The sequence below is a fragment of the Oncorhynchus masou genome, chromosome 24 (assembly GCF_036934945.1).
Source record: "Oncorhynchus masou masou isolate Uvic2021 chromosome 24, UVic_Omas_1.1, whole genome shotgun sequence".
NCBI classification, from domain to species: domain Eukaryota; kingdom Metazoa; phylum Chordata; class Actinopteri; order Salmoniformes; family Salmonidae; genus Oncorhynchus; species Oncorhynchus masou.
This window is the reverse complement of record NC_088235.1, coordinates 107271552-107285530: the sequence shown is the minus strand read 5'-3', so window position 1 is coordinate 107285530 and position 13979 is coordinate 107271552.

The window sequence follows — 13979 nt, the reverse complement described above, 5'->3', positions numbered from 1 at the left end:
TTTCAACACATGAATGTTTCTTATAAAAATAAGAAGTGATACAGTCAGTCTCTCCTCAACTCTGAGCCAAGAGAGACTGGAATGCATAGTACTTATATCAGCCCTCTGATTACAATGATGAGCAAGATGTGCTGCTCTGTTATTGGCCAGCTGCAGCTTAACTAGGTCTTTCTTTGCAGCACTTGACCACACGACTGGACAATAATCAAGATTAGACAAAAATAGAGCCTGTAGGACTTGCTTTTTGGAGTGTGGTGTCAAAAAAATCTCTTTATTATGGACAGACCTCTTCCCATCTTTACAACCATTGAAGCTACTGTATGTGTTGACCATGACAGTTTACAATCTAAGGTAAAGTCAAGTAATTTAGTCTCCTCAACTTGTTCAACAGCCACATCATTCATTACCAGATCCAGCTGAGGTCTAGAACTTAGGGAATGATTTGTAACAAATACTATGCTCTTAGTTTTAGAGATGTTCAGGACCAGTTTATTACTGGCCACCCATTCCAAAACAGACTGCAACTCTTTGTTAAGGGTTTCAGTGTCTTCATTAGCTGTAGTTGCGGATGCGTATATGGTTGAATCTCAGCATACGCTTTGTTTAATGCAAGTGGGGGGGTCATTGGTATAAATATAAAAGAGTAGAGGGCCTCGAGTGCTGCCTTGCAGTACACCACACTTTACATGTTTGACACCAGAGAAGCTTCCATTAAAGAAAACTCTTTGAGTTCCATTAGATAGATAGCTCTGAATCCACGATATGGTCGAAAAGCCATAACACATACAGTGGGGCAAAAAAGTATTTAGTCAGCAACCAATTGTGCAAGTTCTCCCACTTAAAAATATGAGAGAGGCTTGTAATTTTCATCATAGGTACACTTCAACTAAAATCCAGAAAATCACATTGTAGAATTTTTTATTTATTTATTATTACATTATGGTCAATAATATCAAAGGCTGTGCTGAAATCTAGTAGTACATCTCCCACAAACTTCTTATTATCAATTTCTTTCAACCAATCATCAGTTATTTGTCTCAGTTTGTGCAGTACTTGTTCAGTGCAAATAGAACTCTCTGTTTTTGTAAAATATCCATCACTGTCCTCAATGGTACTCCCGTCGGCTTTGGTCTTTGTCATGGTACCTAGCAGCCTAGGTTACGCTGTTACTCCTTGCAGTTCTAGACAGGGCAGGTCTCAGGGAAGATTAAAAACAACAAACAGCAGGGATCTAGACAGCCACAAACCCGGGACAATCCATGGTCCCAGCCACAATGACTATCCACTTCAAGCCCTCAAGAAAACCCCACTAGCTTGATATGCAGATTGCTAGCTGTTAGGCTAGCTGCAATGCAAATAGCTCCTCAGACCTGTCCATGGTTGGCAGGATCACTGGACAGAGGGATCCAAACTAAAAAGTTAGCTAGCTACTAAGAACTTTCCAATACATCTTCAAAACAACAAACTTTTCTAAACAACAAAACTGAGCTCTTCCTTGTTCTGCGTTCAACAGAGAGGGGGGAGAGAGGTGGGGAGAAAGGGAGGGAGGGAGGAGGGGAGAGGGAGGGAGACGGAGGGAGACGGAGTAGGAATGTGTGGTATCTCCAGAGAAGGGGGAAGGATAAGGGAGATGGGAGATGGAACAGACCGGACAACTATCAACATTTTAATAGAGTCGATGTCTAAGCTGACATCTAATTAGCATAGTGTAAAACATCAGCATCAAAAAACATCTGTTTAAGATAAAGACATCCTTTTTTTACATGGGCATTCAGCATCTGTGGTGGAAGGTGGGCGGAGCTACAGCTGTGTTTGTCAGACCAGGAGACATCCCATAAATCGGTCTTCTCACAAAAACATTTTGGGCTACAAACTAATATGAACCCATCATTGAAAGATGAGACTCTCACGTACACGTCTCGTCACGCCTCACCTGTAGTCGGTACCGCCAATGTGTATTGCCTGTCTGGGATCTGAACCTCTCAGAAGGGAAATCACCAAAAATCATCCACAAAAAGATGCCCCCTATCTTAAGTGTCCAACTTTCTTATTGTTCCTGATCTGAACGGACTGGTCAGAAAGTGACTGATCTGAATGGACTGGTCAGGAAGTGACTGATCTGAACGGACTGGTCAGGAAGTGACTTATCTGAACGGACTGGTCAGGAAGTGACTGATCTGAACGGACTGGTCAGGAAGTGACTGATCTGAATGGACTGGTCAGGAAGTGACTTATCTGAATGGACTGGTCAGGAAGTGACTGATCTGAATGGACTGGTCAGGAAGTGACTTATCTGAATGGACTGGTCAGAAAGTGACTGATCTGAACGGACTGGTCAGGAAGTGACTTATCTGAATGGACTGGTCAGGAAGTGACTTATCTGAACGGACTGGTCAGGAAGTGACTGATCTGAATGGACTGGTCAGGAAGTGACTGATCTGAATGGACTGGTCAGGAAGTGACTTATCTGAATGGACTGGTCAGGAAGTGACTTATCTGAATGGACTGGTCAGGAAGTTACTGATCTGAACGGACTGGTCAGGAAGTGACTGATCTGAATGGACTGGTCAGGAAGTGACTGATCTGAACGGACTGGTCAGGAAGTGACTGATCTGAACGGACTGGTCAGGAAGTGACTTATCTGAACGGACTGGTCAGGAAGTGACTGATCTGAACGGACTGGTCAGGAAGTGACTGATCTGAATGGACTGGTCAGGAAGTGACTTATCTGAATGGACTGGTCAGGAAGTGACTGATCTGAATGGACTGGTCAGGAAGTGACTTATCTGAATGGACTGGTCAGAAAGTGACTGATCTGAACGGACTGGTCAGGAAGTGACTTATCTGAATGGACTGGTCAGGAAGTGACTTATCTGAACGGACTGGTCAGGAAGTGACTTATCTGAATGGACTGGTCAGAAAGTGACTGATCTGAACGGACTGGTCAGGAAGTTACTGATCTGAATGGACTGGTCAGGAAGTGACTGATCTGAATGGACTGGTCAGGAAGTGACTGATCTGAACGGACTGGTCAGGAAGTGACTTATCTGAACGGACTGGTCAGGAAGTGACTTATCTGAACGGACTGGTCAGGAAGTGACTTATCTGAACGGACTGGTCAGGAAGTGACTTATCTGAACGGACTGGTCAGGAAGTGACTTATATGAACGGACTGGTCAGAAAGTGACTGATCTGAATGGACTGGTCAGGAAGTGACTGATCTGAGCGGACTGGTCAGGAAGTGACTTATCTGAACGGACTGGTCAGGAAGTGACTTATCTGAACGGACTGGTCAGGAAGTGACTTATCTGAACGGACTGGTCAGGAAGTGACTTATCTGAACGGACTGGTCAGGAAGTGACTTATATGAACGGACTGGTCAGGAAGTGACTTATCTGAACGGACTGGTCAGGAAGTGACTTATCTGAACGGACTGGTCAGGAAGTGACTTATCTGAACGGACTGGTCAGGAAGTGACTTATCTGAACGGACTGGTCAGGAAGTGACTTATCTGAACGGACTGGTCAGGAAGTGACTTATCTGAACGGACTGGTCAGGAAGTGACTTATCTGAACGGACTGGTCAGGAAGTGACTTATCTGAACGGACTGGTCAGGAAGTGACTTATCTGAGCGGACTGGTCAGGAAGTGACTTATCTGAACGGACTGGTCAGGAAGTGACTTATCTGAACGGACTGGTCAGGAAGTGACTGATCTGAGTGGACTGGTCAGGAAGGGATTTATCTGAATGGACTGGTCAGGAAATGACTTTGCAGACTGTATGTGAGGGCTCATGCCTTGTCTCATGAATGATCTGATATGATCTCCCACTTCTGCTTTTTCAGTCCAGTCAGATCAGTCAATGGATATATAATTTGTAAGTCGCTCTGGATAAGAGCGTCTGCTAAATGACTTAAATGTATGTAAATGGATATGGGTTGAAGGATGAAGGATGAAGATTGTAGGATAATATTTAGACATGTGGTTGTGCTGGTCTTGGCAGATAAACGGAACATCATGATACTCCATCTAAGCCTTTCACCATCTGGCAGGTAGCCTAGTGGTTAGAGCGGGTTGCAGGTAGCCTAGTGGTTAGAGCGGGTTGCAGGTAGCCTAGTGGTTAGAACGTTGGACTAGTAACCGAAAGGTTGCAAAATCAAAGCTGACATGGTAAAAATCTGTCATTCTGCCCCTGAACAAGGCAGTTAGCCCACTGTTCCTAGGCTGTTGTTGAAAATAAGTAATTGTTCTTAACTGACTGGCCTAGGTAAATAAAATAAATACGTGTTCATTGAGAAAGGAAAGATGATGCTTTTCAACATTTCTGAGACAAAACCAGAGGATCTTTATTATTAGCCAAAGTTAGCTATTTTTTTGGTTTACAGGGAATGAACGTCCGCTTTGGTCTCTAGTTTGTATAGTTGACTTGACAGTCAGGATATGTCCCAGCCTGTATTGTTCTGCCCCCTTGCCCTTTAAGCTAAACACATCTCTTACAACAGCGCTGTTCGAGCCCTCCTCATTGCACTCCTTGTTATACCTCTGCTTGGGGCCAGTAAAGAGGGAAACCTAATAAAATAAATCAATACAAAAATGATTTTATACCGAAGTTACAGAACGGGTGCCCAAGACCCTGATATAATTGTTTTTTTGTCTGTCTTCTCCAGCCTGATGGACAGCAAGAAACATGTAGGACGTTGAGCAGTAATGAAATGTCTAATCAAGGCTGTGTGTGATTGTTATGCATCCTACATGCAGCCACAGCGGAGGATCATCAGGCTCTCAGTGTGTCAGCCGTAGCCTGTAGCTAAAGATAGCAGTTTTCATCAAGAGATGAAATGAGGTTTGGAAAAATGAGAGAAAAATCCAAATGGCCTGGAGATAAAAATGACGTGCTTGTTGTTCACAGAAATGGCTCTCTGGCCACTGGAATAAAGAAAAAACACACACATACTGTTGAGGCACCTTTATCGGTGTTGTTAGCCACAAATGCACCAATGCGATGGGCTATATTTATCACTAATGAGATAAATAATGCTGCTATTTGTCCCGAGCCTGAGGTACCACGTCAAGCCAGAGCGATGAAGATTTCAAGGTGTAACAACATAACAACATGAGCCCTGTAATGATGGGAGCACAAGGTCCAACAAAGATACTTTGACCAACTAGAGTCTGCCTTCCTGTCTCCCTCCCTCCGACCCTGCCTTCCTGTCTCCCTCCCGCCGAACCTGCCTTCGTGTCTGCCTCCTTCCCTGCTTGTCTGCCTGACAGACTGCCTCCCTCCCACCCTGCCTTCCTATCTGCCTCTCTCCCACCCTGCCTTCATGACAGCCTGCCTTTCTGACTGCCTGCCTCCCACCCTGCCTTCATGACTGCCTCCCTCCCACCCTGCCTTCATGACTGCCTCCCTCCCACCCTGCCTTCATGACTGCGTGCCTCCCACCCTGCCTTCATGACTGCCTCCATCCCTCCCACCCTGCCTTCATGACTGCCTGCCTCCCACCCTGCCTTCATTACTGCCTCCCTCCCACCCTGCCTTTCTGACTGCCTGCCTCCCACCCTGCCTTTCTGACTGCCTGCCTCCCACCCTGCCTTTCTGACTGCCTGCCTCCCACCCTGCCTTTCTGACTGCATGCCTCCCACCCTGCCTTTCTGACTGCATGCCTCCCACCCTGCCTTTCTGACTGCATGCCTCCCACCCTGCCTTTCTGACTGCCTGCCTCCCACCCTGCCTTTCTGACTGCCTCCCTCCCACCCTGCCTTCCTATCTGCCTGCCTCCCACCCTGCCTTTCTGACTGCCTTCCTCCCTGCCTGCCTTTCTGACTGCCTCCCTCCCACCCTGCCTTTCTGACTGCCTGCCTCCCACCCTGCCTTTCTGACTGCCTGCCTCCCACCCTGCCTTTCTGACTGCCTCCCTCCCACCCTGCCTTCATGACTGCCTCCCTCCCACCCTGCCTTCATGACTGTCTGCCTCCCACCCTGCCTTCATGACTGCCTGCCTCCCACCCTGCCTTCATGACTGCCTCTCTCCCACCCTGCCTTCATGACTGCCTGCCTCCCACCCTGCCTTCATGACTGCCTGCCTCCCACCCTGCCTTCATGACTGCCTCCCTCCCACCCTGCCTTAATGACTGCCTGCCTCCCACCCTGCCTTCCTATCTGCCTCCCTCCCACGCTGCCTTCATGACTGCCTGCCTCCCACCTTGCCTTCATGACTGCCTCCCTCCCACCCTGCCTTCCTATCTGCCTCCCTCCCACCCTGCCTTTCTGACTGCCTCCCTCCCACCCTGCCTTTCTGACTGTCTGCCTCCCACCCTGCCTTTCTGACTGCCTGCCTCCCACCCTGCCTTTCTGACTGCCTGCCTCCCACCCTGCCTTTCTGACTGCATGCCTGCCTGACGCACACAGTGAGATGCTTGGTCTTTAGAGCACTAGAAACTGTTCACTTCTTTTCCTTGCAGTTTTTCCCTAGCAACTGCTTGCTGAATACAACTCTCTGTACAATTACCGGCATATGATTAATTGAAACCCTAATTACATGAATGCCTCATTATGAAACAGCGTAGCACCATAACAGTGGGCTCTCAGTGAGTCTGGCAGGGATCCGTCAGCAATGGGTTAACATCTATCATCATAATGGGGGAGGCGTCAGTCATTTGGGATTATATGCCCTTATAGCCCAATTTAGATTTTAAAGTAGGAAAGTAGTGTAATGTCACATTTCTGGAATTCAAATTGAAATGCAATGGAGATCAAATTGCAATATTGTACATCAATATTTGGAGAAAAAAAATCTAAAATCCATTGCACCTTTTCTCTTCCATATTTAAATCAAATGAGTGAAACTGCTATGAACGAGAGTACAAACCAGAATCAAATCCCCTTTAGTCTAAAGTCCTACAGTCCCAAGGTAGCAATTACCTTTCCGTGGCCCTAAGTTTCAGGCACTATAGGGACAGATGAGAGACTGGCTGAATTTATGGCTATGCACAAGGCTGAGCAGCAGAATAAGCTGACTGTAAACCTTCCAACCTGAGAGAGTGAGGTACCTTACATCTCCACACACACACACACACACACACACACACACACACACACACACACACACACACACACACACACACACACACACACACACACACACACACACACACACACACACACACACACACACACACACACACACACACACACACACACACACACACACACCACACACACACACACACACACACACACACACACACACACACACACACACACACACACACACACACACACACCACACACCACACACACACACACACACACACACACACACACACACACACACACACACACACACACACACACACACACACACACACACACACACACACACACACACCACACACACACACACACACACACACACCACACACACACACACACACACACACACACACACACACACACACACACACACACACACACACACACACACACACACACACACACACACACACACCAGAAAACACTTCCTGGACTGTCTTCACCTTCGGGGCTGATATATAGCATGCAAGTGGGTGGTAGTCATGCATGTCATTACTCCGTGTGGAGTTTTATCAGCCCATGCCTGCCCCGGGGGGGAGAAACACGGCCTGCAATGAGAAGGAGAGAGGGATCGCCCCTGGGGGCTTACATGTGCAGAAGAAGACATGCATTTTTAAAGCCGTGTAGCAGCAGCGGTGTCGGAGCCAGAGCCGAGTGGTGTCCTGCTCTTATCCTGATGATTATGGGAAGGGATGGATTATCAGGCTAGAGAGAGAAACATCAAAGAGTTTTAAGAGAAGGATCCCCTTGAACATTTCATCTAGGCTGCAGTGTGTGGGGCATACACACAGAGGGCCCTGAAGACAGCCTAGCATGGCCCCTGGGTGTGGAGGGTGACCAACAGAACAGAACATCCACACATAGAATGGGTATGGATGTAAATTCCTTGGTTGTTTCACGGTCCATGCAATGCGACAGCTCTAGAGAATGTGACTTACTGTTTTTAAACCTGTATCATCTGCAATACTTTTTTAACCCCTTACACTTGTGTCAAATTGAAATGTTTGTAACAGAAGAACAATACAAAGTATATGAGTGAACATGGTAGCAATTGAAAGAGAACACTTTCAAGATTATGGGGAAATTATCAGACCAAAGGTGAAACAAGACAGACTCCAAAAATACACGGTTGATTTTATGTGCATTTTAACTTTAATTAAGGTACTTTTCCCAGAATTGATCAACAACGAAATCTGAAAATACTGAAATCAAATCAAATTGTATTGGTCACATACACATGGTTAACAGATGTTATAGTTATAGTGTATTGTATTGGTCACATACACATGGTTAACAAATGTTATAGTTATAGTGTATTGTATTGGTCACATACACATGGTTAACAGATGTTATAGTTATAGTGTATTGTATTGGTCACATAAACATGGTTAACAGATGTTATAGTTATAGTGTATTGTATTGGTCACATACACATGGTTAACAGATGTTATAGTTATAGTGTATTGTATTGGTCACATACACATGGTTAACAGATGTTATAGTTATAGTGTATTGTATTGGTCACATACACATGGTTAACGAATGTTATAGTTATAGTGTATTGTATTGGTCACATAAACATGGTTAACAAATGTTATAGTTATAGTGTATTGTATTGGTCACATACACATGGTTAACAGATGTTATAGTTATAGTGTATTGTATTGGTCACATACACATGGTTAACAGATGTTGTAGTTATAGTGTATTGTATTGGTCACATACACATGGTTAACAAATGTTATAGTTATAGTGTATTGTATTGGTCACATACACATGGTTAACAGATGTTATAGTTATAGTGTATTGTATTGGTCACATACACATGGTTAACAGATGTTATAGTTATAGTGTATTGTATTGGTCACATACACATGGTTAACAGATGTTATAGTTATAGTGTATTGTATTGGTCACATACACATGGTTAACGAATGTTATAGTTATAGTGTATTGTATTGGTCACATAAACATGGTTAACAAATGTTATAGTTATAGTGTATTGTATTGGTCACATACACATGGTTAACAGATGTTATAGTTATAGTGTATTGTATTGGTCACATACACATGGTTAACAGATGTTGTAGTTATAGTGTATTGTATTGGTCACATACACATGGTTAACAAATGTTATAGTTATAGTGTATTGTATTGGTCACATACACATGGTTAACAGATGTTATAGTTATAGTGTATTGTATTGGTCACATACACATGGTTAACAGATGCTATAGTTATAGTGTATTGTATTGGTCACATACACATGGTTAACAAATGTTATAGTTATAGTGTATTGTATTGGTCACATACACATGGTTAACAGATGTTATAGTTATAGTGTATTGTATTGGTCACATACACATGGTTAACAGATGTTATAGTTATAGTGTATTGTATTGGTCACATACACATGGTTAACAGATGTTATAGTTATAGTGTATTGTATTGGTCACATACACATGGTTAACAGATGTTATAGTTATAGTGTATTGTATTGGTCACATACACATGGTTAACAGATGTTATAGTTATAGTGTATTGTATTGGTCACATACACATGGTTAACAGATGTTATAGTTATAGTGTATTGTATTGGTCACATACACATGGTTAACAGATGTTATAGTTATAGTGTATTGTATTGGTCACATACACATGGTTAACAGATGTTATAGTTATAGTGTATTGTATTGGTCACATACACATGGTTAACAAATGTTATAGTTATAGTGTATTGTATTGGTCACATAAACATGGTTAACAAATGTTATATTTATAGTGTATTGTATTGGTCACATACACATGGTTAACAGATGTTATAGTTATAGTGTATTGTATTGGTCACATACACATGGTTAACAGATGTTGTAGTTATAGTGTATTGTATTGGTCACATACACATGGTTAACAAATGTTATAGTTATAGTGTATTGTATTGGTCACATACACATGGTTAACAGATGTTATAGTTATAGTGTATTGTATTGGTCACATACACATGGTTAACAGATGTTATAGTTATAGTGTATTGTATTGGTCACATACACATGGTTAACAGATGTTATAGTTATAGTGTATTGTATTGGTCACATACACATGGTTAACAGATGTTATAGTTATAGTGTATTGTATTGGTCACATACACATGGTTAACAGATGTTATAGTTATAGTGTATTGTATTGGTCACATACACATGGTTAACAGATGTTATAGTTATAGTGTATTGTATTGGTCACATACACATGGTTAACAGATGTTATAGTTATAGTGTATTGTATTGGTCACATACACATGGTTAACAGATGTTATTGCGAGTCTAGTGAAATGCTTGCTCTGAATACATTCAGTAACATAATAAGATTCTGAATTCAAACATGTTGGAGTCGGTGCCACCAACAACAACAACAACAACATGACAAGGGTTTGAGTGAAGTGGTCTAACTGGGGTCTCTGAGTGGCCACACACCTCTTCCTTTCATTGCACTTTTATGACTCAAGGAAAAAGCCTTCAACAATAAGGTGATTTTTTTTTAGGTCTCCTAGCTTTGCCATTGAGGAGCTGAAGCAAGTGCACTTGTAGTTTTCTGTTTGGAACACAGCCCTGCCCCCAGTGGTGTAAAGTACTTAAGTAAAAATGTTTGGATATTTTTCAACACTTTTACTTTTACTTCACTACATTCCTAAAGAAAACAATATATTTTTTACACCATACATTTTCCTTGACACCCAAAAGTACAGGAAAATGGTCCAATTCAGGCCCTAATCAAGAGAACACCCCTGACCAAACAATTACTGTTGTTATTTTACACAAACCAACGATGTCCATTATAAATCGCAATCCGGGGACAGGTGGGAATCATTTGAAAGCTTATTCTATTACCAATATAGCTGGCTAAGTTAGAAAAACATATCGTATGGTGTTAGGCTTTCAAAAGGCACTTCAGACAAACATATTGTAATTCTGGTGCACATTGGACTCATGAGTATATTCAAGTACGTGTTCCACGGCTCATTTTCTTCACATTACGACAAACATAGGCTCATTCTGTTCAGGACAACCCAGGGCATAACTTCCGTCATCCTTGTAACTGTACATTACATTAAACATGGCGAGTATGAACGTTGTTACTATAAATTAGATGAGTTTTCAAATATGTAAATGGGAAAGTGCACATTTGGACGTGTGGTTTGCTTGTATGACATCAAAGCGGTATTTATTACAATCCTCAACGGCTCGTTTTTCAGAACACATCGATTCAGCTTACAGAATTCCCCTCACTCAAGACAACAACAAATGTTCAAAAGTAGCCTAATTAGCTGGAGGGATGGGGCCAGCTTGTCGCATGTGGTGCTCAAGTTTATAACGGCTGTCATTCAAAACCCGTACAGCGCTGTGAAGCGGAGAACCCGAGGTCTGACTTCACTTATAGCATGTTACAGTGCAGCCACTGCGTTCCAGTTTAGGCGCTTATCAATGACAAAATCAACCATTTTCAACCTGTGTCCGAGACGACAGGAGCTGCGAGTAGAAAGGGCTAACCCCCCTGATACAAAGCCCATATGTTAGCTTTGGGAGCTAACACAATTCTTCAGGCCTCAGGCAAGGTTATCATATGTGTGGTTCACCGAACCACCTAAATTACATGTAGGACACTGAAAAAGGTTAGGAATGAGATTGATGGAAGCAACTTTTCATTCTAGCATTTGAAATTGAGTATCCAAAATGGCTGCCGAGCTACTCACCACAGAACATTGCTTTATATTTAGCGACTCTAACTCTATAAATGCACCATGGTCCTGTGTTGTTCCCTGGGGAGGCATTGGAGGGCAATGCCTTATATTGCCATCACAGAGGCCCCAAAGACAGCTGGCTAAGGCTTTAAATAAAGTGGCTGTTGATCAGAATATGACACACATTTCACCATGCATCTCAAATCAAATCAAATCAAATGGTATTGGTCACATACACATGGTTAGCAGATGTTAATGCGAGTGCAGTGAAATGCTTGTGCTTCGAGTTCCGACCATTCAGTAATATCTAACAAGTATCTAACAATTTCACAACAACTACCTTATACACACAAGTGTAAAGGAATAAATAAGAATATGTACAGATAAATATATGGATGAGCGATGGCCGAACGGCATAGGCAAGATGCAGAAGATGGTATAGATGGTATGAGTAATGTAAGGTATGTAAACATTATATAAAGTGACATTGTTTAAAGTGACTAGTGATACATTTATTACATTCAATTTTGTATTATTAAAGTGGCGAGAGATGTGAGTCAGTATGTTGGCAGCAGCCACTCAATGTTAGTGGTGGCTGTTTAACTGTCTGATGGCCTTGAGATAGAAGCTGTTTTTCAGTCCCTCAGTCCCCGCTTTGATGCACCTGTACTGACCTCACCTTCTGGATGATAGCGGGGTGAACAGGCAGTTTTGGCCTTTTTGTGACATCGGGTGGTGTAGGTGTCCTGGAGTGCAGGTAGGTTGCCCCCGGTGATGCGTTGTGCAGACCTCACTACCCTCTGGAGAGCCTTACAGTTGTGGGCGGAGACGTTGCCGTACCAGGCGGTGATACAGCCCGACAGGATGCTCTCGATTGTGCATCTGCAAACGTTTGTGAGTGTTTTTGGTGACAAGCCAAATTTCTTCAGCCTCATTAGGCATAAATGGTCACTCGGGCTCGATGCGAATTGTTACATCAAACCCACCTCCAAACAATAGACCTCACTACTCAAGAGCAGAGACTAGCTGAACATCCCCGTTTTGACTCGGCAAGGTTTCACTCTCTCAGTGCTCTTAGTCAATATGTATTTGATCAAGAGCAAGATGCCCCCTCAATCTGATTAATCTTTGACACCTTTTCCGGTCTCTGACTGCCGCCCACTAGCGTCTTGGCATCCCTATGTGGCCCAGAGACTGACAGCAACATAAGTCACAGGCTGCATTAAAAACACATTAGGCCAGCGAAAGGAATTAAGGTGGCGCTTATCTGAACGAGAGGAGCTGCTGTGAAAATAAAGTAAACCCCGGCATCTCCACGTATCGCCATCGTCCCTCTGACAATGGCGCTCGCCAGCACATATAAGAGCCAGGGAAATATGAATATATAGAGATCTAAAAGGACTGCTGCACGACCCCATTCTCTCTCTTCTTCTCCTCCTCCTCACACTGAGGGAGAAGTAGAATTGTTGGGGGAAAAAGAATGAGAGAGGAAGAAAAGAGGAAGAGAGAGAGAGAGCACTTTTCTTAAAAGGGTAGAGGAAAACTCCTCTCTTGCACGATAATTTGATTTCATGTGGTTAACATTGCTGAGATGCACAGTGTGTGAGTGCTTGTGTGTGTGTGTGTGTGTGTGTGTGTGTGCGTGCGTGCGTAATAGAGGAAGATCAGTCACCGCTATCCACTAGTGGAGGATGATTGCAATGTTGAGGATTGATGTTCAGATGGGGATAATGATGAAAATAGCTCTGTCACCAGCTCTGTCACCAGCTCTGTAATCAGCTCTGTCATCAGCTCTGTAATCAACTCATGATACCAGCTCTGTCACCAGCTCTGTCACCAGCGTTGTCATCAGCTCTGTCACCAGCTCTGTCATCAGCTCCGTCATCAGCTCTATCACAAGCTCTGTCATCAGCTCTGTCATCAGCTCTGTCATCAGCTCTGTCACTAGCTCTGCCATCAGCTCGGTCATCAGCACTGCCATCAGCTCCAACATCAGCTCTATCATCAGCTCCGTCATCAGCTCCGTCATCAGCTCTATCACAAGCTCTGTCATCAGCTCCAACATCAGCTCTATCACAAGCACTGTCATCAGCTCCGTCATCAGCTCCGTCATCAGCTCCGTTATCAGCTCTGTCATCAGCTCTGTCATCAG